This window comes from Elephantulus edwardii, unplaced genomic scaffold (genome assembly GCF_000299155.1).
Source record: "Elephantulus edwardii isolate Elephantulus edwardi_28Jun2011 unplaced genomic scaffold, EleEdw1.0 scaffold00084, whole genome shotgun sequence".
Taxonomy (NCBI): Eukaryota; Metazoa; Chordata; class Mammalia; order Macroscelidea; family Macroscelididae; genus Elephantulus; species Elephantulus edwardii.
The window spans coordinates 7,149,406-7,156,258 of NW_006399834.1; positions in this window are offsets into that span (position 1 = coordinate 7,149,406).

Sequence of the window (6,853 nt, forward strand, 5' to 3'; positions counted from 1 at the left end):
GGAGGCAAGGATTCTGAGGCTCCGTCTAACTTACTTCGGACATGTAGTGAGGAGAGACCGGTCCTTGGAGGGGGACATCATGCTTGGGAGGGTGAAGGGACGGCGCAGGAGAGGAAGGCCCTCTATGAGGTGGATTGATTCAGTGACTGGGATAATTGGGATGGGAGTGTCAGAGACAGTCGATTGGCACAGGACAGAGCGGAGTTTAGGGCTGTTGCACATAGGGTTGCTATGAGTCGCAGGCGACTCGACGGCACATAACAACAACAACAACACCAACTTTACCTTGTGAAAATTTACATTGTATAGTTTATTTTCTCTACTAGAGTGAGAATAAATAATTTAAGTCTGCTGTAAATAATTATTAAAATATTAATTCTTGGTTCATTCATGGGGAGCAGGAATTCTCATTCCACCATCTTGCCATTGATTGAGTTAATGGCTTGCTCTCATGTTGAGGTGCTTTTATTTCATTCTGACCTCTGAGTCTGCTTGAGCTTTTAACTCAGATTGTCTCTACCCAGTCTATTAGGCTGTTTTTCTAATTTGTTTATAATTTATTTATAATACTGAGAAAATTTTATTCATCCTGAGTCTGAACACTAATATTGGAATTCACATTCTGAAGTGTTCTTCACCTAATACACATGCAATCCTTTTAGTTTATAGGCAATATGTTCTACTAACAATTTCTTTTTATTGTTAAGTCAACATCCTATTTATCTTCTTAATTTGTCAAGCATTATCATCATCTGTGGATTTACTTTTCTACAAACAAGAATATATTGTAATCTGTGCTTATAATTAATAATTAGTAATATAATAATAAAATAATTAATTATCCCACATTACAGGATGTAGCACTGGACAAAAGAGCAAACTAGAGGAGAGACCTGGTTCTAATCTAATTTATGTGTTTTCTCTGGAATGTTGGTCTCTAGAGCTCATTTTTTATAGTTTTATTTCTTTTTATACTTGGTTTATATGGATTAGTCATGTGCTAATTATTAAGCAGATATTCACAATTTATTTTAAAATAAGAAGGAAGAAGTTCAGGCTTCTATGAAGCACTTGACAAAAAATCAGGGCCCAGGAATTAGTGAACTGTCAATTGACATATTTCAGCAAACAGATGCTTCCCTGGAAGTGCTCACCAGATTGTACCAAGAAATCTGAAGGACAATGACCTGGCCAAAGGATTGGAAGAGACTCATATTTTTTCCCATTCCAAAAATAGGTTACCCAACAACATGTGGAAATTATCACGGGAACAATATCATACACAAGCAATATCCTACCGATGATTATACAAAAACGACTGGGACAGTATGTTGACAGAGAACTACCAGAAGCAGAAGTAGAGTTTGCAAGAGGTCATGACACTAAAGATATTTCACCAATATCAGATGGATTTTGACAGAAAGCAAAGAATACCAGAGGAATGTCTATCTGTGTTTCAATGACTAAGAAAAGGCATTTGTGTGGATCACAACAGATTGTGGAGAATGGGAATCCCAGGACACTAGATTGTGCTTATCCAAAACCTATACTTGGACTGGGAAACAGTCCACAGAAGAGTAGAGTAATGCTGCATGGTTCAATATCAGGAAGGAAGTAGTTCAGGGATACGTCTTGTCTCCCTGTCTATACTTCTTCAATCTATATGCAGAACAAATCATTCAAGAGGCTGAGCTTTTATAAGGAGGAATGTGACATCAGAATTGGAGGAAGACTCATCAACAACTTATGTTATGCAGATGACACAACCTTGTTTGCTGAAACTGAGGAGGACCTGAAGTTCTTGCTGCAGGTCAAGGACTGTCATGTTCAATATAGATTGAAGTTCAACATCAAGAAGGCAAAGATTCTCACCACTGGACCAACTGGCATCACCATGATAGATAGAAAAGAGATTGAGATGGTAGTTGCAGTTTGCTCAGCTCCATGATCAACAGACTTGGCACCAGCAGGAAATAAAAAGACAAATTGAATTAGGTAAATCTGCTGTCAGGGATCTCTCCAAAGTGCTAAAGAGCAATGATGTAAGTCTAGAAGTCACTGTCCACCTGATTCAGGCCATGGTCTTTGCAATTACTGGCTATGCATCAGAGAGCTGGACAATGACTAAGAATGATAGAAGAAGAATCAATGCCTTTGAGTGGTACTTGAGAACAGTATTGACTATTCTATGGAATGCCAAGAAAATGAATAGGTCTGTCCTAGAGAGGAGGGAAAGTAAGCTGCTCCTTGGAGGCAAGTATTTTAAAATTATATCTCATATACTTTGGACTTATTGCTAGGAGGGACTAGTCCTTGGAGAAGGACTTCATGTTTGGAAATGTGGAGGGACAGAGCCGGAGAGGAAGATCCTAGATGAGATGGATTGATGCAGTAACTAGGGTAATGAAGGTAAGTTTATTAGAGACAATGAGATTGGCTTAGGATAGGACACGGTTCAGAGATATTGTACACAGGGTCACTATGAGTCGCAGGTGACTTTGAAGGTACATAACAACAACAACAACAAGGCATTGAGAGGTTAGGTAAGGTTCTCAAATTTGGATTCCTATGAACTGTGGCTTCCTTTCTGGCTTTAGGTTTTAAAATCTTTGCATTGCCTCTTTCTTCCTTTCTTCTACAACAAGATATTGCTTGAGAGTTTGATCCAAAACATATTGTTTCAAGATTCACCAACAAATTTGTTTTTGTTGTGAAGTTTCATAGAACTCTCTTTTCTCTATAGAGGAAATATTTTTAGTAAGTTTAGTCTGTTGTTGTTATGTGCCATTGAGTTAATTACAGCTCATAGCGATTCTATGAACAACAGCTCTGACTCTTGGACTATCCTGAGTCAACATCACTATGTACCTGACTCCATTGCCTCAGTTACTGTGTCAATCCATGTCATCCATGGACTTCCTTTCACATGCTGACCCTCTAACCTTACAGGTATGACGTCCTTTTCTAAGGACTGGTCCATCCTGGCAACAATCCCAAAGTATGTGAGACTGAGTTTCAATATTCATACCTCCAAGGGGCAACTTGGTTTTGTTATGTCCAAGAGAGACTTGTTTGTTCTCTTGGCAGTCCATGGTAATGAATTCTTCTTCAGCACCACAAATGAAAGGAACCAGTTTTTCAATACTCTTCTCTAGCACCACAATTCAGACATCAGTTCTTCTTCTGTCATCCTTATCCATTTTCTAGCTCTCAAATAGATAGCTAGCAATTGAGAGTATGGCTTAAATAAGGTACACCTTAGTTTCTATACTGACATTGTTACTCTTTAGCATTCTGGAGAGGTCTTGACAGCCCACTTTCGTGGATTCCATCAGGATGAAATCATCAACAACCTCAATATTTAACTATCATGATACTGCAAAATAAATGAAAAAAGTTTATTAAGACAATAAGACCGAGCCATAACTAGTGTAAGGTTGGCCAGGCAAAATAGTTAAAGTAAAAGGAAAGAGGGAAGAGGGGGAAGGACCCCTGGAAAGACAGGAGTGAAAGCAGACTTTACAGTATGCTTTTTTTTTAATGGGCATTGTTTTATTGACTCTAAATCTCATGAAACTTGGTCATATTCCAGCCCCACCTAGGAATTTGTGTAGTTGGTTAGGGAGAGGGCAGCTTCCTGGCATAACCATCTTTTGGCTCTTGCTAGAAAGACTAATGCATTGGTGCAAGTGTAATAATTCCCCTCCCCCCCATTTCCTGGGAAACTCCAGCCCTCCTGTGTGAGAGTGAGAAAGGCCAAGTAGCAAGTCTCACCCTTAACATTCCCTCCTCCTCCCAGAATTATTTGCCTCTGATTCTTCAGGGAATTTCATTATGATATATTTCTGGCTACTTCTTGCCAAAATATGGTCCTAGACCTGCCTACTGGCTCAAGGCTGAGCCTCTTCTACTCTGTCCTTTAAAGTGACTGATGTCTGGTCAATAAACTGGAATGGGTCAGACTGGTAATTTCTTGTGATCATAATCTTGTTCTGAACTTGTTGCAGCCTAGAAGAAACAAAACTCACAATCAAGCTTGACCACTTTATGGTCCAAAAGTTAATAAAAGTGCTAAAGTAATAGTATAGATGGGTGATACTCTATTATATTATAGTTTAAAATACTATAGGGAGCTCTGGTGGCCTAGTAGTAAGAAGCTGCACTGCAATCTCGAAGGTATGCAGTTTGAGGTCTCCAGCTTCTCTGCAGGAGAAGGATGGCAGTCTCCTTCAGTGTGATTATCTGTCTCTGAAAACCTGTTGGAGAGTCAACAATGGGTCGGTTCTGACTCTAAGGTACAACAACAGCATACTATACTATACTATACTATATAATACTATACTATACTATACTATACTATACTTCCAACTTGATGGTACACAACAGAAATAGTATAATATATACTATAGTAACAGTATGTGGTTTTTGTTGTTGTGTACCATATAGTTGGAACTGACCCACAGCTAACCCTCCAGTGGGTTTTTAGAGGAAATTAGTTCATTGCACTGGAGGAGATTGCCTATCCTTCTCCTGCAGAGCAGCTTGTAGGCCTTTGGGATTTCAGCACAGCTTCTTGTCACTAGGTCACCAGAACATCCTTAGTTAGAGTATAATATATACTATATAAACTATACTTGCTCTTGTTATATACCATTGAGTTGCCTGTGACTCATAGTAACCCTATGTACAGTAGCTCTGAAGACTGCCCTGACACACCTAGCCCCCCACCCCCCATTGCCCTAGTCACTATATCATTCTATCTCATCCGGGATCTTCCTCCCTGTGATGTCCCTTCGCCCTTCCAAGAATGATGTCCTTCTCCGAGGATAGGTCTCTCCTGGCCACATACTCAAAGTGTTTAAGACAGAGCCTAAAAATCCTAGCCTAGTGACAAGAAGCTGTGCTGTAACCCCCAAGGTACCCAGTTCGAGGCCGCCATCTGCTCCACCAGAGAAAGATAGGCAATAATACATACCATAATAATAGTATAGATGAGTAATCTCATATTGTGCAATTAACCTTCTTTGAAAACCCACTGGAGAGCCAACTGTGGGTCAGTTCTGATTCTACAGTATACAATAACAGCATAGTAATGGTCCTGCAAGAGGAAGAAGCAAGGTCATAGATGTTAGCTATCCTTTCATTTCATCAAGATATTTCCAGCCAATTGTTTGGCATAGGCTTTTCCTAGGAAACTGGCCCTCTAATAATCCTGAGTTGTTCACATAAAAACAACTGGAAGTGTCTAAAAGGGTGCTAACACAGCCCTCTTCTGCTAACGATAATCTAGGGCTATAAGGTGATCCATCACTTGACATGCTAGAGAATAAGTGACATTTCCAATGCTTGTCCAGCAATTCAACTGTGTTCTCCACCATGATCAATGCCTTCTTTATAGTCCACTTATATATTATAAATTGCACCTACTGTTAGTCCAGCTAAAGCAGTGACTAACAAATTCCTGTTACTAATGAAGGTAAACTTCCCTTCTCTTGGCTTTCTCCACCAGGAATTATATCTAAAGAAGTCTCAAGAACTAAGTCACTATACAATGAAATAGGCTTTTCTGAGATCTCTACCTCTCGCGTGCATTTCAAGTGTATGCAGGCCAGGTTTAAAACACGTCATGGCCACTGTAGGTGTTTGTATCTTCTTTGAACCTCTACAAACCCACCAATATACTGCAGGTGCACAAAGTAACTGTTCTTCTCACTTGCAAGTTTTGTTGGGCCATAAATCAGGATTTGCTAAGGCCCACTTTTCCCATTCACTGGTAAGGCCATGACACCCAGAACATGGCTCTAGGGGAATCCTATTAGTACTTTCCTACTTTCTCTTTATAAAGGCTGTCATAAGTTGTTTATACTTTACACAATTACTCTGAGGTTTTAAAGTAGCAGCTACAGCTCTGACCTTTTCATGAATGTCCCAGTGTTCAAGTTCTGTATTACACTTTTTAAATAGGGTCTCTAGAGTAGTTAGATCTCTTGGTTCAAATGGACTTGGCACTCCTTTGCCTGAAGGAGATGGAAAATGTTTTCTTCATAGTCTAACAGTGTCTGCTGCAAGTTTATGACATTCTTTAAAAGATCACTTTATTTTGTACAAGTTCTAAGAACATATACAGATAAAGATCTGTTTTACATGATCTCATATATTGACAATTATAACAATATGCAATAGTAGGCTAGATGGAGAAAAGATTGAAGTTGTCAATTATTTAATTTTACTTGAATCCATAACTAGCACTCAGGAAATAAGTAGTCAAGAAATCAAAAGACGTATTACATTGGGCAAGTCTGTTGTCAAAGACCACTCCAAAATGCTAAAGAGCAATAAAGTCAATTTAAAGAGTAAATTTTTCCAGATGCAAGCCAGGGTCTTTTCAACTATTTATTATTCATCTGAAATGTGGACAATGAGTAAGGATAGCAGAAGGATTGAGACTTTTGACTTCTTGTGGAGTAGTGTACTGAACATCCCATGGACTGCCAAAAGACAAACATTCTGTCTTTAAGGAATTGCAACCAGTGTGTCCCTTAGAGGTAAGAATGATGAACTGTCATCTCTCATACTTGGGCATATCGTCAGAAGGGTCTAATCCTTAGAAAGACACCATTTTGGGAAAAGTAAAGGCTCAGAGAAAGGGACGAAGACCCTCAACAAGATAGATCAACAGTCACAGTAATAATGAGCTCCAGAGTATCAGGCATGTTAAGAATGGTGCAGGATAGAGTAAGGTTCACAGTTCATATCTGATTGTTCATAGACTCATTACAAGTTTTAAATTACTCCATGGCACCTGAACAACACAGAGTAATTATTATATTCTACCTCATGTTTTTCAATAACA